The sequence below is a fragment of the Cucurbita moschata genome, unplaced genomic scaffold (assembly GCF_002738365.1).
Source record: "Cucurbita moschata cultivar Rifu unplaced genomic scaffold, Cmos_1.0 Cmo_Scf00102, whole genome shotgun sequence".
Lineage (NCBI taxonomy): Eukaryota > Viridiplantae > Streptophyta > Magnoliopsida > Cucurbitales > Cucurbitaceae > Cucurbita > Cucurbita moschata.
In genome coordinates, this window is record NW_019268618.1 from 92311 (window position 1) to 116531 (window position 24221).

Genomic DNA, 24221 nt, shown 5'->3' on the forward strand with positions numbered 1-24221 from the left:
GACAAAAGGAAACAAAAAACAAAAAAAAAAAAAATAGTTATCAATGGGCCTAACCCAAAGGAATGCGTGTGCATTGAGACTAGCAACTAAGAATTATAGATCGACTACAATGGTATTTGGTCAAAGTGGTATGATTATTGTTTTGGGTGTGAGAGGTTTCAAGTCAACATATTCTTGGAAGAATAAAGATCATCTTGAGCCCGACTTCAAATCGATTGTATTCTTTCTAGGAACTTTTCATAACCAATGAAGAAGTTTAAGAGAGCCATACGTTCAAATCCTGTCACCTTGATAAGTGCAAAGCCCCATAGCCTATCCATGCCATACGTTCAAATCCTGTCACCTTGATAAGTGCAAAGCCCCATAGCCTATCCATGGTCAGGAAGGCAGTCTCCTTTTCTATCAACACGTAGAATTGTAATTCTTTTGTCTTTTGAAACCCCTTACCTTATCAGTCATCAGATAGGTTTTTTGTATCATATATCGAGATAATTATTATGAAAAAGCTATTCCACTAGTGTGACTCAGATACCCTTTCTTTGTAGTATCAGTAATGCTATTTGAATAGCTTGAAGTCATCATAGCCTCTCCACTGGTTTTGAAGACTCCTCCAGCATCAATGTGCTCTAATGAAAGAGATCAGACCATTTCCTGAACCAAAATCGGGCACAAAACGCCGAGGAGAAAGTCGAAAGCGAGCTCTTTTCGCGTATACGCAATCTCGAAACCCAATTAGCTCACGGACTGTCTCCTCAACCCTGGCGAGTATGAGTGCTTGGTAAGAGAGAATGTTGAATGAGAAAGACATTCGATTACGGCAACATTCACAACTACCAAAGTGCACTAAACCTAGTAAAGATCTTCGACCTAACGATAATGGAACTTCAAGCCCATTTAATCAATCCGCTTTGTACCTTATTGTTGACCGAATCAGATGCACGCTAGGCCTAAATTGTCTCTCAGTCACCCAGAGAGGAAAGGAAGATCAGATCCGAAGTTTACGAATCGAAGAGAAAGTGAATATGAGTTCTACACGCTTTCATTTTCAAAAGCTTCGCTTGCCTACAGTACTTTATTCAGGATCTGAATTCCTTGATCATTTCTTTGGCGGATAACACAAATGAAATTGTTTCTGTGAATGTTTGCTAAATCCACCACACCTAAATGGTGTGAAATTTATCTTATTTATAATCAAATAAATTACAAGGATATGGAAATAGTAATAAATGGAAATAACAATAAATGGAAAGATACCTATGGTAATAAGGCAAATATTAGATATTTGTCTTATAATAAAATATCAAATATAATATATATGGTAAACTAGAATTTATTACTAAATATCTTTAACAGTTTCCCTGACCGCCCATCTTATGAGTCCATTCTTGTCTTGTTGGTTTGTTGTACTATTCTATACCTCTCTCGATTGATAGAAAGACGTTCGGGAGCTGGGAGGGCCTATTGAGGGAACTTTCCTTTTCACGGTAGGCAAAGGTAAAGCGGGAGCTGCATATGTCCACGGTGATCAAGGTAAAGCGACTTCTTCTTTAGAAGAGGTTGGTTTTATCGAAACTGTTAGATCCGCTTTCATTAAAGAAAAAATAGTAGCTCTTGGTTTGGCCGATGTCGATTCGTATGGCAATGCGGACTCGACTCAGGATGAGGATTCCGCTTTTCATTCTGCTGCTATGAGCCGAAAGAGCTGGCAAGCTATCTCGTTAAACGAAAGGAAAGAGCACGTACGGGTTGACCTTGTTACAAGGGCGGGGGCAAGCCAAAGAAGGTCAGTCGGACTAAGTTAGGACCCTTGATCCGGTTCAGCTAGATTCTTCCATGCGAGAATGTATGCGTATCGGTATCCTCTTTAGGACCGATTGCTTCCTCTTTTTGTTTATACGTTTGGAGAAACCTACTAAGACCGCCTTTCTTACCAGGTGTGATTCAATCTTTTAAATCAAACTTTTCTATCGTCCGACGAAAAAAGTAGGAGTACGACTACCTTTTTCTTTTCTTGCCCGAGCCAGGGGATCATTCAATTTCTACCAAAAGGTTCGCTATCTATTAGTTGTCGTAAACGAATGTATTTCTCATTTTATGTTAGCTCCTCCAAGAGCTTCCTGGTCCGTAGTAGACGAAACCTTGGACTTCTATCGAACTTATAGCATTGCCTGGTGAGCTCGCCGTTGAGGGTTGGCCTTACAGGAGATCGAGCAGCCTTTCTTTCCCTACCTGATATGCTTTCCCGCTTATCGTGTAACTAGCCAACTAGCCAAAGAGAGAGGGAGAGGGATCATGTCAATCAATTTGTATGTGCATTTTGTCCGTCCTGTACTTGCCTGCTTAGCTTTCTTATCCAACATTTCCGGTTATCCCCGAACCAACAGGTCCTGCTTATCCATACCCAACAGTCACACTTTCAGCCGAAAGACTGATTTTTTTCATAAAGTCGGATCATAGATCAAGAAAGAATGAAGCTGCTTACAGGGACAGTTACGCGATATGTCTTTTCATACTCGCCTTTTCTTTAACCCTGCTATCAACCTAGCCATTCTTGCTTATTGCTTTAAGGGGTCTCCCCACTGTAGATTACTCGGATTGGTTCTCGCGTCCCTATGCCAAAAAGGATGGGCGAGTTTGGTTTGAGTGTTCATCGATTGGGTGGATCCATATGCTCCGGGGGGGTGAGACGAGGTGTAGCGCAGTCTGGTCAGCGCACCTGTTTTAGGTATGTTGTCTGCTAAAGGTTTTAGGAAAGAGGGTACAAATTTTTTACATAGGTCATCTGTGGTCACAATCCTTTTAAGGAAGATGCTCCCAAATAATCGGTGAACAATAGCCTTTAAAGAAGTTTCAAAGAGCAAGAAGAGGTAGAATAGAGAATAAGAGTGAGTCGTGCAAGGAAGAAGGAACTAGTAGGTTTAATTTGGGTTCGTTTGAACTAAAAAACAAACCAAAATTTTTCAAACGAACCCAAATTTAAGACTCACTAGCCCAAAGTCAATATGTGGTAAAAAAAAACCTTCTGTGGCTCAACCCTTATTCGCTGTCCCATCCAACCATTTCTTTTTCAAGCTACACGTATGCTCTAGGCCAAACTCACGTAACTAGTCAGAAGATGCGGCCCACAACTGAACGGATTTCAAGTGTCACAATCGCACTCTTGCAGTAGTGAGACAATGATTATGTGACATTTGTTCTAATCCAATCAACAAGTCAACCATGCAAAATTTAGACTGAATGAACAACAGCAGTGTATGCTCGAATCACGTTTAGAAGAAATATTTTAGAAAACGTGAGTGAGGAAATACGTTAAAAATAATTTCAAATAAAGCAATGTTATAAGCGAAAAGTAATTTGTCAATATCTCTATCAACCGGCTCTTCATAAACTCAACGTTGTAGGATGAGGCTGACTTTAGGTCTCGCGACGCGCTTCTAGCTGATCTCAGTATTGAGGAGTCTTTTCCAACCTACTAGGAGCTTTTGAAAATCACTTCTCGGTTTGTTAACTCTTCAAGTCTTCTCTGTTGGTGTCTTTCCTACTTTCTTCGCTTGAAACAATTTCTTCTTTGCATGACGTCATACCACCTGCTTTTACTTGATGTTTTCTTGGTCGGAATAATAACGTTTCAAGTTACTGACATGGACAACAAGGTTAGTCTGTATCCATAGGAGCAATTGGATCCTATATGATGTCTTCCTAATCTTGTGGACAACTTTGACTAGTCCATAGAATTTTCGAACCAGTCTTTGGTTCTTGTTGCTTTGAACTCAAAGTTGATCTGACCTTAACTTATCATAACTCTCTATTTGCTTTGAAATTATCGTGGTCGACCCTTCTCTTCATCCGTCTGGATGGTATTTCTGCATGACCATGTGTTGCTTTAGTGGTTTTTTTTTTGTCTCCCTTCTTTAGTAGAGGTGTTGGCTTGGTGTCTTTGCCAAGCATTTGAGTGATCACTGACAAGAGCCTTTGCAGGTCAAATAAACCCGACTGTGAACATACCATTTTGCTATTTGTAGAATTCAACTAGCTCAAGCTGAGCTGTATGACATCTATTTGTGGTAGGTGACATAAAACTAATCTTGTGATTGATCTCTCTCGGTGGGGTTAAAACCCAATATCTGACCTTCTTGTCTTGGGTCGTGGTGTTCATGTAGTGGCAATAAAGTTTTTGTTGAGGTTGGCACACTTGAGCTCCCCTTTTCAAATACAACAATGGCAGCAAGTGTAGATTCATCATGGTTAAGATTCTTTCTCAACTGTACTATCGTCATCATTTTCACCCCTCTTGGTTGATGGATGTTTGTCTAAATGATCGTTGGGTTAGACTCCGTTACTACTAGACATTTTGCTAGGGACATGTAAATGACTTTGTGTTCTAGCAGGATGTCAATCCCTGACTATTTGGGCTCTAGAATGTTGGATATGAAGGCTGGAGATTTATAGTAAAAATGTGATAGAGAAATATATACTAAATAATTATATATAGTAGGCGGTTACATATAGTGAAGCTATATATAATAAACTGAAATAATATGTATACCCATTAGTCAGTGCTTCCTAAATGTACATTTCTCATTCTCCATATCCTCTCTTTGCATACCTAAGGTCATTAATACAAAACCATTGGTCAATATTTCTTCTTACATTTTCTCTATCATGTTCTTTGTGTTCATTTAGATCAAGTGTGTGCGCTGTTGTGTGATTCTAATAACTAGTATCAGAGCGAGGAGAGATTCACCACGATCTGTGAAGATGAAAAGTTCAAAGACTGGAATTGAAAAGTTTGATGGATTCGATATCAGTTTCTAGAAGATGCAGATTGAAGATTATCTATACGTGAAAGATATTCAGGAACCCATTTTGGGGGTGAAGCTGGATACCATGACCACGGAGGAGTGGAAGCTCAAGGATTGTCACGCTGTAGGGTTAATCTGGTTGATGCTGTCAGGGAACCAAAGAAATTGCGATTCGAAATTGTCCCGTTTGGGGACCATCTCCAGTTTCTTCATTTCTAGTACCAAAATTTCATGGATAGATGTCTCGCACTGTGCAACGGCAACTCTCTGTTTTCCTAAGGCTAGTCAGATATCTCATGACCACTCTTTTCCTCCTTACCATATCTAGACACTATAACGTTGATCCACTATTGTCTTATATAGTTAACGTTCACTCTTTAACGTCCAAGGACATTTTATAACTACTACGAAAATCAAAACATACAATAAATTCATACAAGTTTTACAACATATCATATACTACAAAACATGGTTAGACTGCTTACTTGGTCGCGGAGAGACATGAAATCGAGTTGAGTCATAGAGATATACGACTCTTTATCCTAAGAAAAAATCTATATAATTTAAAATCTGACTGCTCTGATACCAATGTGTCACAACCCAAATTTCAAGGGTTCAAAACTCAAATAGAAACTAAAATTGAGAGTGAAAACAAATAAAAATAAAAGTAAATTAATATAAATAAGAAAATGGTGTAAAATTAAAATGAGATTGAGAAAACAATACAACATTAAATATAAAATTAAATTAAATTATAAGACGGTGTTGTTCAAATTTATCCAAACAGGAAAAAAAAAAATGTTTGGGATACAATTACCAAAAGACTCAAACACAAAGGCAGACTAACACTACATAACAACCCCATCTGTGAGTGCACAAACTTTGAAGGCTTCGTCATCTCAACGGTAAGTTCTATTACGAACCCATCCAAAATAATCACACCTGTGACCGCATCTCCTGACTTTAAACTGCTAGTCTAAACATGGTTTCGTCCTGAAAGCTTTAGAGATAAATATATCGTTACAAAAATATTTTTCTCTTAATTTATAATTAGTCATAAAAAGAAATAATTAGGTACAAATTTGGTATAGAATTCAAAACTTTCAAATCTTACTATTCCTTAACCATTTTCAAATCGAGATTCTTGAACTCCTAGTACCTTAAATAAAGTTGGTATCGTCTAATAAAACAAGAATTTCTCTTAAGATCATTAAATTCTTATAGACTCCAGGCTCAATATCAATAATACAATTATGTTTTATCTTGAACACGCCAAACATGAAACTAAAGTGCGTTCAATTTAACTCCATTTTATTGCCATCTTGAATGATGTGTAGGGTATATTCTTGATTTAAAAGTTCTTGTGACATGACAGTTCATATTAGTTAAGCTTTTTGCAAAATCACAAGTTAAAAGACAACAACGATGAACCTAGGTCTATTAGTCAATTCAAAGAAAATTTCTTTCTCCATCTTATCGATAATAATAGCTCAACTAAATCCATATTATGCAAAGAAACAAGTTTACGACTCATAAAAATAACTACCTAAATTATGTCCTAATAATTTGAAAACATAAGTTGTAGTTGATAATTACACAAAAATTTCCCTAAATCCATGAATTCGTGTCCAATTAGTCAATCCTAAAGATTGTAACTAGCATATAGTAATTGAAGCTCCACATGAAGCAATTTAAAGTTCCCTTACATAACTAAAGTTCATCTCATCTTTAATGAAGCATGAATTGCACTGAAGTTCATGAAATGCTTATAGACTCAAACTCTGAGTACTATTAATGCAATTATGTTTCATATGAGTTTGTCATAAATGAAACTAAGGTGCATTCAATACAACTTTATTTTCTTGTCATACGAGGCAAAATAGAAAAATTAAATCAAACAAACTGATGAACTGAACCGAATCAATCTAACCAAAATTGATTAGTTTGTTTCTTTTGTTGGGTTGTTGGTTTATTTGATAACCCTTGTATATTATAACAATTCAACTTTTCGTTTTATAGCCCTCCAACTACTAAGAGAAAAATATATTTGAGTAGAAGCTAAAAATATTGGGTGTTCAAGAAAAGGCATTTGGTTTAGTGGTATGATTCTCACTAGAGGTGCAAGAGGTTTTGAGTTCAATTCTTGAAATGCCCCTATGTCTAAATCTCTTCTTATCTAAGGACTTCATATTCGACATCTTATACTTACCACCATGCTCTTAGTACTCATAGTCTTTCTTAACATCTCATCCCAAGGCTTCATACACTTGCGAGAGGTATGGGGATCGATACTCCGCATCTCCAAAAATAAGACTATCCATTATTAAATATATTATTTCTTTTCAATTTTTCCCTATTCATAACATGTTGGGTAGCAATATTTCTTCATTTTCACTATTATTGATGACGGGAAATTTAGGGTTTTGTGATGCAAAAATTGTGGGGATGTAGCTCAGATGGTAGAGTGCTCGCTTAGCATGCGAGAGGTACGGAGATCGATACCCCGCATCTCCAAAAGGGAGAAATTATTTTTTTAAGTATGAATTAATTTAACATGTTATGTATAAGGTGGGTACGAGAGAAAAAGAAAAGATACTTATAAAAGGATTATTATATCATTATGGCTGAGTAATGTCCCACAAGCACATAGATAGAGGACTTATTGTAAAGGGAATTTGATGAATTCCTTCAAAGATTATTATATCATTATGGCTGAGTAATGTCCCACAAGCACATAGAGAGAGGACTTATTGTAAAGGGAATTTGATGAATTCCTTAAAAGGATTATTATATCACTATGGCTGAGTAATGTCCCACAAGCACATAAAAGGGAATTTGATGAATTCCTTAAAAGGATTATTATATCATTATGGCTGAGTAATGTCCCACAAGCACAAAGAGAGAGGACTTATTGTAAAGGGAATTTGATGAATTCCTTAAAAGGATTATTATATCATTATGGCTGAGTAATGTCCCACAAGCACATAGAGAGAGGACTTATTGTAAAGGGAATTTGATGAATTCCTTAAAAGAGATAAGAGCTTATACTACTCGTGGAAAGAGAATTTGATGAATTCACTTGTGGAGAGGGAATTTGATGAAAGATAAGAGTTTATTGGATGGCGGTAGCATCCCATGCATATGACGGAACTTCTTCACAATTGCAATATCTGACCAATGAATATTGTTGTCATTTATAGCTTCTATCACAATAATATAAAATTTGGGGTCAAAGCCTATATGGGACTGAAAAGACCACCACACGCTTGTAGATTAAATTATATCTACCACCTTTGAAATTTTCCACGGCAAACCTTCCAACAGCTTGCACTTCTTCATCATTGACATCCTTAATTGGAACTAGATTTTAAGGCAAATCTTCTCCACGACTCACTTTGGAACACTTTTATAGATAGTTTTAACAAACTTACTTTGCTCGTGAATACTTTAGAGTTCAATATTTATAGTTGGAGAACGCTATTCAAATTGATAGGGTCGAATCTTACAACAAAATCTAATTGAGCCTCCCTCTATTAGGAGATAGCTTCGAATCAAATTCTTTAGTTTGGATAATGGTTGCATTGTTTTAGTCAAACAACCGAGACTAGTGTATTACCAATAGTATAAACATTTCGTACGTGTATTTTCTTACATATTAACAATTGTATACAAATAATAATTAAATTTATGAGTAGAAGTTTGGATGGAGTTTTATTAAATAGGTAATCTTAAATTTTTTATGTAAAAATATATAAGATTTTATTTATATACATTTAGGAGAACAAAACAAAGATTCAAGAAGATGTTATTCATGTCATGTTTTAATTTTTATTCTTTCATGTTTCCCAAAGATTAAAAAAAAAAAAAGTTATCCTCTCTCAAATATGGTTCGTTATTTGATTATTTTCTCTTGAGTGAATTTTAAGTGAAACACATTCTCTACCCAAGTAATTGCAAGATGCAAGCATCACACTAAGAGGAATCAAAGTCCCAAGTATCAACGTTCTTTAAGTGTCAATTTTTATTCTCCATCTCAACATAAATTAAACCTATTTTCGTGAAGATATCTATTTATAAAAGCAAAATATCTCAGAGTTAAAAAAATAAAAATGAGATATAGATATGGTAACTGTTAGGATTAGATTTGATTGAGTTATTTGGATTAGATTTGATCGAGTTATTTGAATTAGATTTGATTTAGGCATTCTTCAATTGGATGAGAGATTTCTCTCAATTCTTCTGATCTTTCCAATTTTCTTTTTCTATTCCTAACAATTTGGTATCAGAGCCATGCCCTAAACTAGTTAAAACTAGAAGCAGCAGTCTTCTAAGTGTGTCATAATAAAAGTATGTCGATGGAGAGTCCACTTGTGCAGTCTGATGGAGGAAGGAGTCAAGGTCGTGGAAGCTTTAGAGGCAGAGGAAGGGGACGAGGCAGACAAACCTTCAACAAGACCACAGTGGAGTGCTATAACTGTCACAAGCTAGGACATTTTCAATGGGAATGTCAAGCATGGTTGTAATCGGAAAGGGTAATGTACGACTAGAAGTGAATGGAATTATAATGATAATCACAGGAGTGTTCTATGTGCCAGACCTGAGGAACAATTTGTTGAGTAGTGATAAATTGCAAGCGAAGGGGGTTACCTTTTTGTTTCAAAATGAAACATGCAAGATGTTTCATCCTGAGAGAGGCTTAATTATGGAGACAAAGATGTCTTTGAATCGAATATTCGTATTGCATGCTATCTCAGCCTGTAGCAGCCACTCAAACTCAATTGAAACTTATGGGGAGAAGTGGTTCAAGGTCTCTGTCATACACTCACCGCTCTAATTCCTATCGCCATAGTCAGAGAAGCAGAAGGGACCCAAGTCCTTCCCCCTATCATTCCATTACCCATTCCAGGAGAAGCAGCCGTTCAAGTTCCCTCAGCCGCCAACGCAGAAGTAGGTCTTCCTCGTTATCTCCTTTCCCCAAATCGTTCAGTTTCAGTCCTAGTTGTGCATCCACTGATCGGAATCATTCCATAGAGAAGCTTAAGAAAGAAGAAGAAGAGAAGAAAAGGCGTGAAGCAAAGTTGAAGAAGTTAGAAGAAGATGCAGCTAGGAGGATGGAAGAACTAATTCAGAAGAAGATGCAGCTAGGAGGATGGAAAAACTAATTCAGAAGAAGGTTGGAGAAAGGCTAAACTCTGAAGAGACTAAATTAGAAATACAGAGGAGAATAGAGGAAGGTCGCACGAAGTTGTTTGTTGATGTTGATGTGCAGCTAGAGAAAGAGAAAGAAGCCGCTCTTACTGCTACAAGACAAAAAGAAGAACAAGCACGAAAAGAGAGAGAAGAGCTAGATAAAATGCTGGAAAAGAATAGAAGAAGGGTAGAAAAAGCACAACGACGATTAGTTCTGGAGCTGTAGCAGAAGGAAGAAAAATAATATTGTGAGCTCGAGTTGATTAGAGACAAAAAGAGAAGGCATCTCAGAGAACTAAGCTAGATGATAAGAGTTTGAGTTAAGTTGTGCTGGTAGTTAGTGAAGAGTCAAAAGCTTACCGACTCTATGATATAGAAGCGGCAGATGAAAATAATGATATAGAAGAGGCAGATGAAAATACTGCAGAGGAAAATACAACCCCTTAAAGGGAAACCGGGATGCTAAGGAATTAAAAAGCTTTATTTTTGACGTAGAACAATACTTGAAGGTTACTGGAACTTGCTCATAGGACCTAAGAGTTACGTTGGTCCAATGCATCTCATGGACGATGCAAAACTATGGTGGCGCTCGAAGGTGAATGGTATAAAAAATGGGTCATGCACCATAAACTCGTGGGAAGATTGTTGTTGGAATCGATGCAATTGACGCTCCTCTGATGAGTTGCCAATCAAAGACCTGACGTTTGATGTTGACCCTTTTAAAGAAAGAGCCACACGATCGAACAGCTTGAAACATCGCGGTAACTTTGAGAACTCTATCACACACATGAAAGGACATGTCGAAGAGTTAGACATTACCCAAAACAGCATAGTAAAACTCTTCAGCGATCAGACAAAAGATTTTAGGACAACTACACAAAAAATTCATTGTTGTCCAACGGTTTGGATATTTGGCTTTCACCTAGGAGATTCTGGTTTGATTCTCTGAAATTGAATATTATTTTCTTATTTCTTTCTATTTTATAGTTTCATCTTTTGTCACCAATTATATTTAAACTTTACCTCATTTTGAGGGCACTGTAATGGTCAAGTTCAATAGTATCTTAGATTAAAAAGACTTTTATGAACATTGTACCTATGTTAGTGTTATGTTATAGATATTTGTTTCAATTTCAACAAGTGGGGTTGAGGTGATTCAAATGGTTAATGCGATAATCCGGCTATTTTCGAGGTCTCTCTTGTTGAACGCCATCATGGTTTAGATGTGCACCCGAGTGAGTTTGACAAGGAGACGCGAATTTAAACTTTACCTACGTTTGAGAGGCACTATAATGGTCAAGTTCAATGGTATTTTAGATTAAAAAGACTTTTATGAACTTTGTACCTTTGTTAGTGTTATGTTGTAGACATTTGGTCAAGTTCAACAAGTGGGGTTGAGGTGATTCAAATGGTTAATGCCACTTTATTTGATTCAAATTGTTAATGTGATAATCCAGTTGAATAGTTACAGGTTATTTCCAAGGTCTCTCTTATTGAACGCCAACAAGACTGAAATGATTGAGATGAGCACGTGAGTGAGTTTGACCAAATTGAAATAAAATCAAATAAAATCAAATAAAATCACTAAAAAAAATCAATAAAATAGATAAAAAAAAATTGAAAAAAAATTAGCCTTATGACACTTCCTTCAACTCGAAGGGCGGTAAATAAAGGATTCCTTCGCCCAAGACCCATGATCCAACTCCCAACATGGAAATGATAAGCTATAGAATCATTCCAAGAACCTCAATGAATGGGTTACAAACTTACATTACCAATCTCGACAACTGGACGTGTCATCGGTGTTAGAAGAACGACTACATCAGAGCAAGTCATGAGGATAGAAGATCCCGTTGGAGGATGATAGACCAACCGTAATCTTCAGCCCAACGAGCCAAGCTTTTGTAGAAGCAAGAACCCTTGTATTAAAGAAATTGACACCTTCTTATACAAAATTTTGATCAACCAAGAGATAAAGCTAGAATTAGATGATGAGATCCAAGATGGAGAAACAAGATTTGGAACCTTTTTCTAAATTGAGTCACTTCACCATCGAACTTGATCAAGGCTTGATTGAATTACTCAGATGCAATCTACCACAAGAATTGCATGAAACTTAGAAATGACAAAGATATGCTCAGATTTCTATAAGGGGGATCGTCTCAACTTGAGAGATTAATTTCATTGATCACAAATATGCTTTTACATAATAATTTGTTGGTATTTATAGTCTCCCAACAAAAGAAGTTAGTGGCCGTGATTTAATCTCGATCCCTTTAAATCTCCACAGAAGACGAAGTCAACTTGAGCATTACAAACTTTATGAAATTAAAATAATAAATAAAGTTTTCTAACCGCTCATGAAATGATGCTTGCAACTTCATCCACTACTTCAACTGTCCAAATATTTACTTTTGAATCTCCAAATGGTCTTGACTCCAATTTTGTAGATGGAGTATGAATGCTTGTTGAATCTTCTTGGCATTGGGTTATGTAATAGGTCCAATTGGAACACCGTGATTCTTATCATCATCCCCCTCTTCAAAAGGATTCGTCCTCGAATCAGAAAAATCATCACCTACATCAAAAGAACTCAACTCATCAACATTGAAAGTAGAATGTACACCGTGATTCTTATCATCATCCCCCTCTTCAGGATTCGTCCTCGAATCAGAAAAATCATCACCTACATCAAAATGACTCAATTTGGCAACATTGAAAGTAGAATGTATTGACAATTATACGAGAACTTCAATTTTATTGTTCCATACAATAAAATGAGTCATTTTACTAAATGTCTTATGGAGCAATAAAACGAGTCATTTTACTAAATGTATTATGGAGCATTTATAGTCAAATAAATAATTAGGAATCCATGCTATCTTTAGATCTACAGACCCACTCCCAATTCTGCTATCCATGCTAACATTAAAATAAAGAATTCTTATAGAGCATTTATAGTCAAATAAATAATTAGGAATCCACGTTAACTTTAGATCTATAGACCCACTCCCACTCCCACTCCCAATTTTGATATCCATGCTAACATTAAAATGAAAATTCATCTTGACACTCCCACTCCCAATTTAATAGTCAAATTCATCAAACACATGACCTTTGATTGAATAGTCAAATTGTGCAAGTGTGATTAACGTGGATCGAGCACGAGACCTTCAGATCTTCAATCTAACGCTCTCTCAACTGAACTATCCACACTATCGTTAAAAATAAAAATTCATCAGTAAAGGTATTTTTCGCTAATTCATTGAAATTTTAAATAGAAATAATCACTAATTTTTAATAAGATATTCAAGTTATCCAACTTGTATAAGGTGCGGTGAACTAGAACACGTTAGGTATTTTCGATAATTCATTGAGATTTTAGAAAGGAATAATGACTAATTTTAGATTGAATAGGCAAGTTATGCAACTAGAATTAGGTGCGCTGAACGTGGAGATCAAACACGTGACCTTCAAGTCTTCAGTCTGACTCTCTCCCAACAAAGCTATCCCCGCTAATATTAAAAATGAAAATTCATAAGTAAAGGTATTTTCGTTAATTCATTATGTTTAAAAAAGAAATAATCACTAATTTTAGATTGAATAAGCAAGTTATATTTTTAGATTGTATAGTCACATAATAAACTTGTATTAGGGATAAAACACGTGTGACCTTCAAATTTTCAGTCTAACAATCTCCCAACTAAGCTACTCTTGCTAACATTAAAAATGAATATTCTTCGGTAAAGGTATTGGGTACACTTCTGGAAATTCAACAAAATGCAATAGTATTAGACCGATATAACAGATTTAAATCTCGCTTCTGGAAAATTCAACAAAAGGCATTGGGTACACAGTTGTAGTACGACATTCCACCCATAAACAGATGGTCAAACAGAAATGCTCAAGCAAATATTGGAAGACATGTTGAGGGTATATGTGATGGATTTTGCAGGAAGTTGGGATAAGTACCTACCCCTTATGAAATTCGCTTATAATAATACTTGCCAAGCCACCATACAAATGGCCACATACGAGGTTCTCTATGGACGAAGATTTCGATCCCCTATCCTTTGGGAAGAAGGGGGGCAAACGACAACTATTGGGCCAGAGCTGGTGCAAATTTCCAACGCCGCAGTCCAGAAGATTAAAGCTAGGCTACAAACCGCACAAAGCCGAGAGAAAAGCTATGCAGACCTAAGGCGCAAGGACATGAAATTGTAGGTAGGGCATCATATATTCCTAAAGGTAGCACCCAATGAGAGGGGTGCTCAGGTAGGGTGAAAAGGGGAAGCTAAGCCCTAGGTTTATCGTCCCTTTGAGATATTAGAAAGGATTGGATCTGTGGCCTATAGAATCGGGCAATGCCCAAACTTGTCTGCAGTACATAATATCTTTCATGTATCCATACTATGGAAGTATACCCTAGATCGTTTGCACGTACTGGCTCATGAAACTCTCTTCTTGAGAGATGACCTAACGTATAAAGAAGACCCGATTCAAATAATAGACAAGAAAGTCAAATGATTGAGAAACAAGGAAATCCCTCTTGTTAAGGTCCTATGGAAGAATCATAGAGTAGAAGGAGACACTTGGAAAACAGAAGGCAAATAAGAACCTTGTACCCTGACCTATTTTAGAATAAGCACTTTCGTTGACTGAAAGTTTTCGAAGGAGAGGAGAATTTGCCACACTCAAGGTCTCCAATAAGAGACAGTGTATAATCCCTACTAGGTTGTATCTAGAAGCAAAGAACAAGTAAAATTGAAAAAACATTGAGAAAATGGTACTTTTTCTAATTTTTATAAACTTCTCGAATCATTAAATTTTTTATAGAATAAGAATTACAAGGTGCTTAAAAAAGGAAGGCTCCGATCGGAGAAGACTTTTCTGGCAGAAGATTCAGAAAAATCAAGAATGAAATTATAGAAATTCTAGATGTTTCAATGGTAGTGAAAAATCCGTCTATAAATTATGAATTATGGTAGACTATTAGGGGCAAGAAGCAAGCTTAATCGAGTACCCAATCGAGAGATACAAGTTTTTTGTTTTGGGGTATCGTGTTCATGGGTTTACCTCGAATTCAAGAACTATAGTCCACTATTCATTTCCAAACTTGTTTCTGCACCTTCTAAATAAGTTTACCCATAAGTTTAGTTTGGTGAAGGAAAGAGATCCTCAAAGTGCTAGTAGGTTTTCACACGAATAAGTCCACGTTAGGTTATCCTCTAATGTTTTCCTAAGCTAAAACCTCAACTCCTAAAGCCTAACCCATGACATTATGTATAAACCTAGGTTCATCAATAATCCATATACCAAGTATCTAGAACTATGTGAATAACATGCTAAATAAGTTGCTAGGATCCATACCCATAAGTAACCATTATCTGCATTACGATGTGTACTAAAAAGCCCCTATTCCTCTTTAGGTAGGATGTCCTACAATATGTATCATGAGCTAGATGTTATGATAGGCATACCTTTCCCATCTGTTAAACGAGATGTCCTGCACCACGATTTACTAGTAGGACTACATGATTATGACGACACCACTCATGTGTTCATGGGGAGAAAATTGAAGGTTATTTTCGGGGAAGGTTTTCAGGATCAGTACATGATACATGACACGATGACCTCTAAGTTCTAAGATCCAGAAAACATAACAAGAAGTAATATCCTAGCTTAAGGTTGCGATTAAGAACCTACTAGTAGGTTACTTACTAAGTTTTACTCACTCCATGTTTATCATTTTTTTTTTCAAATAACTAAGAGTTGGTCGTGGATGAGAGTGGACTTTGGAGTGTGGGCCATGGACTAGCCTCTATTTTTAATCTAGTATTTTTTGTTCTTCTTTTGAGTCTGCTTCTTATTTTGTGTTTGTAACCGGTATGTATATGTAACACCCAAAAATGAAGGAAATTAGCTCCCATAAGAATAAGCCACTCATGAAAGACCCAAAGGATAGAAAGGAAAAAAAAAATTAAAGGATTAAGCAAGAACAAGGGACTTAGTCAAGTAACTCGTGTACCCTAACAAGTGATTTCAAGGAGTTAAAAGGCCTTTTGAAAAGGATTGGAAAGGAAAAAGTAAATGAAAAAGGCAAAAAAGTCATTTTATCAATTATCAAGAATCTTTACGGATTTGTAATTCCTTATCTTGAAGGAATCTCAAGATTCAAAATTAGTGAGAAATGATCAAAAAAGCGACGAGGAATTTGTAGAAAAATTAAAGATTTTTCGAGAAAAATAATAATAAAATATTCAAAAAGTGGCAAATTATGAAAATACCTCTAGAAGAATGGATAATTACAGAAATGCCACTCTAATTAGAATCAGAGCATCTACCGTGACCATCCGAGCAAAATCCTTCGAACTCAAATTTCAACCGTCGGATCTCCTCCAAAATTTGATATGATCTAGAACGAATACGCACAGATCATCACATCCAACGACTAGTATTCAAAGCCAAGGTCGGTAAGGATATGATCGGAGTTGATATCTCCGAAAAATTATCCAGAAAGTTCGATCTCTAAAGAACGAAGATTCTGGAGCTCTCAATGTCGGTTTAAGCTCCTCCTATAAAGTCTGAAGTAGGAGCAACAATACGGAATAAGAATCGAGAAAGGTCGATCCCCCAATTGAAGGCAATAAGCATTTAGATTGTGGGTCTCCTACTCTCAGATTTCTTCCAAATTCGAGAGAAATCCTCCACCATTTCTCTTCAAAGTTCTAAATAACGAAGAATCTGGAGCTCTCAATGTCGATTTAAGCTCCTCCTATAAAGTCTGAAGTAGGAGCAATAATACGGAATAAGAATCGAGAAAGGTCGATCCCCAAATCGAAGACAATAAGCGTTTAGATTATGGGTCTCCTACTCTCAGATTTCTTCCAAATTCGAGAGCAATCCTCCACCATTTCTCTTCAAACTTATTCCTACCGTTTCTCAACAAGATTACCCACAAGTTCTATGAAGGAATAGAGTGCTGAAAGTGCCTAGAAACCATTCCCCCAATTCAATCCGCCATTGAAGAACTTTAAGAAAAACTTGAAAATTCAATCCAAGGATACATGATGATTCGTCGAATATCCAATCCAAGGATACATGATGATTCGTCGAGCAAGAATGATTCCAATCAGTTTCTGCACCTCCAAAGAATGCTTCCATAGAAGACCACAAAGAAAAATAACCTCGAGAGCATGTCGAATTGAAGGAAATAGGTTTAGAAATTAAATTGGGGATAAGAGTCGAATTCCTATCTACGATCTCTTTTCCTTCAAATTAAGGATTCCTCTAGCTTCAGAGGAAGAAATTGAGGAAACTTGATGAAGGAATCGAGAGATGAAACATCGTAGAACAAGCTACCCAAGAGATCGAAAATCTAGCGTTTCGAGTGAGTTGCATACCGAGAATGATTTTTGGAAATTAAGGTCTTACACTCAAAGACGTTCCTCCAAATTCCTTTAGCCTGAAGAAAATGGAAGAGAATCAATTAAGAAATAGGGCCTTGAAACCCCTAGAATCGGCTACCCAATAAGAAATCCTTTGTTTTATCTCCAACGATAAATCATATTTTGGATGAACTTTCGAAGCGAATATCTTAGGCTACAATCCACGAGAAGGTATCAAATCAATCCCTAGCCCTTCCTTGTAATACCCATCTTTAAGTTTCATGAAGAAATCGAGGAGAGAAACGCTATAAATGTGGTTGTACAGGTCGAGTTTCAGATGGCGGCGACGCGAAAAATGCGCATTTTCTTCCTGTTCAGAGGAAGAGAACGATGATATGGCCAGTTCAACTGAACTATCCAAGTCAACTCAAAATTTTACCTTTTCTCGGGTTTTCTCAATTTTAGCCCCATTTCAGACCGATTCTCCTAGAAAATCTTATGGTTTCAGAAAATAGACACAATAAGGAGTATGTGGAAGGAAATATGAAGTAATTCAGATACTGGAAGCTTAAGAATGGACATCCCAAACGTCGACGACGAGGCAAGTAGCCACCTTGGACTTTTTGTTAAGAAATACTTGTAGAAATCGCTTGGATTTTCATATGAACCCTAAACCAAGTATGAATTAAGGATATATGAAAGAGAAACCCAAAGAACCATGAGTTAAGACCCTGAACCGATTAAATAGCTCGAGATTTAAGTAACATTAAAACAACCTACTATATGAGCTCTGCTGCCTATCAAATTTTAATACTGAGCATATTATAGTATGTTGAGGTTAGATATGAAATTTGGTGGTCATTGGATAAGGATAAGTAGGTAAACAAAGAAACGGTGTAAAATGACCATAATGCCCCTAAGGTAATTTACCTTCGGTTCATGACCTAGATGACCTTCAAATGCTATGAAATTCATCAGTAGATCTTATTTTATGAAGTGTTATATGAATCCTTATCCCAAGAGGTTTATATAAGGTAGTGAAGTTTGGGAGTTATTGGAAAACTTTAGTTAGCGAAACCAAGATACGGGAGAAAATGCTCATCATGATCCATATGACCTTTGCCATGAATTACGATGTTTATAAGTTTTGTAGTCAATGTTACCAATGTTTGCTGCACACAAAAAAAGATAGGGAAGTTAAATTTTTAAGTCACTTTTGGAAAGTATGGTGGATAAATTGGGTACCAAATTATTGTTTTCAACTGCATGTCATCCTCTGATTCATGAGCAAACTGAGGTGGTTAATAAAATATCAGGAGCATTGCTTAGGGCTATTATTTATAAGAATATTAAGTCATAAATTGGGTAACAAATTATTGTTTTCAACTACATGTCATCTTCAAATTAATGACCAAACTGAGGTGGTTAATAGAACATTAGGAGCATTGCTTAGGGCTATTATTTGTAAGAATATTAAGTCTTGGAACGAATGTTTGTCACTCATTGTTCTCTTTTTGAAGTTGCTTACGGATTTAATCCACTTACGCGTCTTGATTTGCTTTCTATTCATTGTAATATTTTTGTGAGGAAAGCAGCCACAAGTAAGGCATATGGGATCAAAACATTGCATAAAGAGGGGAAGGAGACAATTGAGAAACAAAATTTCAATGTTGCTTCAAGAATTAACAAAGGACGGAATGAAATCATTTTTCAACCCGATAACTGGGTTTGGATACATTTTAGTAAGGAGTGATTCTCATCTCAAAGAAAGACAAAGTTACATCCAAGAGGGGATGACCCTTATCAAGTCCTTGAAAAAATTAATAACAATGCATATAAAATGATCTTCTAGGAGAATTTTCAGCACATTCTACTTTCAATGTTGCTGACTTGAGTCCTTTTGATGTAGGTGATGATTTTCTGATTCGAGGACGAACTCTTTTGAAGACGTGGAAGATGATAAGGATCACGGTGTTCCAACTGGACCTATTACACGATCCAAGACCAAGAAGATTCAACAAGCATTCATTCTTCATCTACAAAATTGGATAGGCTCGGTTCAACCATTATTTCATGTGTTACAAGCTTATTAAATTGAGAAATGACCATTTGGAGCTTCAGAAGTGAATATTTACACAGTTGAAGGAGATAATGAAGTTGCAAGCATCATTACATGAGTTATTAGAAAACTTTATTTATTTTTAATTTCATAAAGTTTGTAACGGTAGAATTGTCAAATTGACTTCGTTCTTTTTTTAGATTTAAGGGGATCGAGATTAAATCCGACCACTAACTTATTTTGTGGGAGTCATAAATGCCCCCAAATTATTATGTAAAAATCAGATTTGTGATGAATGAAATTGATCTCTCAAGTTGAGAAGTTTCCCTTCAAAATCCGAGCATCATCTATGCAAGTTTCATGCCATTCTTGTAGTAGAATTGCATATGAGCCATGCAGTCACTCTTTCACATTGTGTGGTTCAGTGAAATTCTCAACCTTCTACTTATTTTTTGGGATTTCTTTTCTCCCTATTCATTGTAATTTATCCTGATACAAACAAGTTTATTTTTGTAGAGAATGTGTTAAGCACATGGATTTATTAATTACGGTAAACTTTTGTATAAAACGAAGTAAATACAAATGGAGTAACATGAGATAGAAGTAAACATAGTAATAAAAAGAAACTACATAAACTTAAAGGAAGTTAATCCCATTTTACAATATAAATATTGTTCAATTGTAGCAAAGAAGTAGTTTTGAAAACTAGCCACTCCAGGTCGATCTATGTTTGGAAAACTAAGATAAAGAAAAAATAAATAAATAAAAATATTTTTCAAAAACTTAGTTTGGTGTGAAATTTTGCTTAAAATTCAAATGTTTTTTTAAAGGATAAAACACATAATTTTGAAATAAAACAAAAAAATTAATAATTAAATAAATAAAATAGTGATCAATGCATGGTCTCCGGTGGCAATGCTGCTTCAACTGTGTGGTAGACCATGTGAAGTAAACATGACAATAATAGTAGGTTCTAAAGCACAAAAATATGTGGATAAATTTCATATATTGAGGTGCGGAAAATATATACACACGGGCAATTAAAAATAATAGATCCACTATAAGGGCATTTGGTCTAGCGGTATGATTTTTTTTTTTTTTTACAAATTAGGTGGAATGAACAAACAAAAATAATGAGTTTAAAATTACCAAACAAAATATCAATTTTCAAATGGAATGGAGACAACAAGAATATACAAAGGAAATTTTTGTATATATGATTCTCTTCAAATCTTGGAAACTATGAGGATTCCTCTCCTTTCTTGACATAAAGACTTACTTTTTCGGGATTTGGACCATAAACAGTTATCTACTCTTACTCCTACTCCCTTCTCTAAGAATCAACATAGCATAATCATTCCATGAAGGCCGAGGTAGTCTTATAAAAGAAGATGAGGGTACCACTTTCAAATCATTCCATGAGGACTTGAGAAAGTTTTGTAAAAGATGATGAGGGTACCACTTTCTATTGCATAATTTCTATGTGAATAGAGAATGAACCATATTCTTGGGAGATAAGATAGAGCCTCGAGCCTAACATCAAAGGCATTACACAAATTGTTCTATGATATTTTTTTTAGGAACTCTTTGTTATGTTGTCCGCGGAAGGTTTCAGGAAAGGGTCAATCTATTGCACTAATCTCCCAATAGAAGTTTTACCTAGGTCATCTGTCGTCACAATCCTTTTAAGGAAGATGCGCCCAAATAACCGATGAAGAAGTTTCAGAGAGCCATAGGTTCGAATCCTGTCACCTTGATGTGGTATTCTTAGGGGCCGAAGTGCAAAGCCCCATAGCCTATCTATGGTCAGGAAGGCAGGCGAACCGCGCACACTGAAAAGAAAACAAAATGAAGATCTCCTTTTCTATAACACGTAGCATGTCATTCTTTTGTCTTTTGAAACCCCTTACCTTATCAGTCATCAGGTAGGTTTTTGGTATCATATATCGAGATAATTATTATGAAAAAGCTATTCCACTAGTGTGACTGAGATACCATTTCTTTGTGGTATCAGTCATGCTATTTGAATAGCTTGAAGTCATCATAGCCTCTCCACCGGTTTCGAAGACTCCTTCGGCATCAATGTGCTCCAATGAAAGAGATTAGACCCTTTCCTGAACCAGAAACTTGAAAGCGAGCTCTTTTCGTGTATACGCAATCTCAAAACCCAATTAGCTCACGGACTGTCTCCTCAACCCTGGCGAGTATGAGTGCTTGGTAAGAGAGAATGTCGAATGAGAAAGACATTCGATTACGGCAACATTTGCAACTTCCAAAGTGCACTAAACCTAGTAGAGATCTTCGACCTAACGATAATGGAACTTCAAGCCCATTTAATCAATCCGCTTTGTACCTTATTGTTGACCGAATCGGATGCACACCAGGCCTAAATTGTCTCTCAGTCACCCAGAGAGGAAAGGAAGATCAGATCCGAAGTTTACGAAGCGAAGAGAAAGTGGATATGAGTTCTACACGCTTTCATTTTCAAAAGCTTCGCTTGCCTACAGTACTTTATTCAGGATCTGAATTCCTTGATCATTTCCATGGCGGATAACACAAATGAAATCGCTTCCCTGACCGCCCATCTTATGAGTCCATTCTTGTCTTGTTGGTTTGTTGTACTATTCTATACCTCTCTCGATTTATAGAAAGACGTTTGGGAGCTGGGAGGGCCTATTGTGAGGGAAATTTCCTTTTCACGGTAGGCAAAGGTAAAGCGGGAGCTGCATATGTCCACGGTGATCAAGGTAGAGCGACTCCTTCTTTAGAAGAGGTTGGTTTTATCGAAACTGTTAGATCCGCTTTCATTAAAGAAAAAATAGGAGCTCTTGGTTTGGCCGATGTCGATTCGTATGGCAATGCGGACTCGACTCAGGATGTGGATTCCGCTTTTCATACTGCTGCTATGAGCCGAACGAGCTGGTAAGCTATCTCGCTAAACGAAAGGAAAGAGCACGTACGGGTTGACCTTGTTACGAGGGGCGGGGCCAGCCAAAGAAGGTCAGTCGGACTAGGTTAGGACCCTTGATCCGGTTCAGCTAGGTTGGGGCGGGGCCAGCCAAAGAAGGTCAGTCGGACTAGGTTAGGACCCTTGATCCGGTTCAGCTAGGTTTTTGTTGAGTTTTATGCTCTAAAACTCATAGTTTGTAAACAAAAACATATTTTATTTTCAATAAAGTTATTATTGTTGTTTATTCAGTAAAGATTGTTATTGAATAAAGTGAACTTTACAATCATTAATCTAAATCCAATAAACTAAGAACACTCTGGCTATAGTATGATTACTTGAACTATATGAAGAGACATAAGAGTGGATCAAGTTCAAGTATATATAGTCAAAATGATCTATAGTATAAGAATAAGGCTGAGTACCTTATTCTGGGGACACTATGGGTGCGGCCCACTTTTGTAGATATAAACAATGTGATCACTAAATTGTACATGTGAAGACATGTGAGTGGGGGCGTCCTATGCAATGAGTATTGCATAAGATTGGACCATGAAGAAAACCACTCTCACTTTATAATGTCGTTTACTGTTCAGACTGATTTTCTTTTCATTCGATAACCTAGGTAACTCGGTTTTAATCCTGAGCTAACCATGAACTCCTGTTTATTGGGAATTATCCTTAGATTTGCATGGGTGAGAGTGGCTCTAGTTCGCCGACTCAATAGGCCTCCCATTTCAGGGGTAAGACTGGGTGAATGGCTAGGGACGTGGGGTACAAGATGGAATTCACTCATACCCACTTTTAAGGATAGAAGAGAGGTAGTTCCCTTAAGCACTGACTCCAGGTCTTGAACAAGGGGCCCCACCCTCTCATTAGCCTGAGAGGGATTCGGTTTACTGGTTGGACCACAAACCAATTGTTCATTAGAGGATCAGTGAGACATAAGGAACAAGAAGTAACTTTAGTGGTAAAACGGTAAATTGACCCTGCTCTAGTTACGAACAACCTGTGAAGGATCGACTTACTAATCATGGTTATATCAAATGGATAGAAATATATCTATAGTAGGGGAGTGCAACTACTAGGCTATTGTGGAGTGTCCTAGTAGTTAACGAATGTTGGTTAACAAGGTTAATGAGTTTAACCAGTTAATCTTGGATCGTTGGAGCCCATGATCTATAGGTCCATTAGGTCCCTCTGCTAGCTCATATCAGACTAAACCATAGAACAGTGTGATGAGTGAGTTCGAAGTGTTTAAATTCAACTTAGGGAATATGCACTACATATATACGATATATTTAACTGCATTTTTGTTTTATTTACGAACTAAACAAAAAGAGAGGATCTGAGATATTTAAATAAGATTTAAATATCTTAATCAATTATGTGTCGGAATTCATTGGGATTGGCATTTGAATTAATATTAAATATTAATTAAATAGTTTAATTAATCATTTAATTTACTTTAATTTGAAATTCATTATTCAAATTCATTGTTGAATTAAAATGAAGAAAGTCAAAATGTTGACTTTATTTAATGGAAAAATCCATGTTAGTGGAATCTTGAGGTGTCAAAATTTGGTTTAACCAAACTTGCATGCTTGCCAAATAACCCCACAAGTTTGAGTGGAATTTTGAGTGTCAAAATTTGGTTAACTCAAACATGCATGCTTGCCACATAATCCCAAACATTTGAGTGGAATTTTAAGTGTCAAAATTTGGTGATCTCAAATTTGCATGAACATGCAAACATGACTCTTTAAATAGAGTGATCATGGTACATGGAAGATCTTCTTCTTCTTGGTGAAAAGCCTTGAGAAAAAACCTCTCAC

The 24221-nt window shown here is 36.4% G+C and overlaps 1 non-coding gene across 1 annotated transcript; it reads left to right on the forward strand.

Moving 5' to 3' along the window:
- Positions 1–7243: 7243 nt before the first annotated feature.
- On the forward strand, positions 7244–7316 carry TRNAA-AGC. Its single transcript has one exon. It is a non-coding gene; the product is annotated as a tRNA-Ala (tRNA).
- Positions 7317–24221: the final 16905 nt, after the last annotated feature.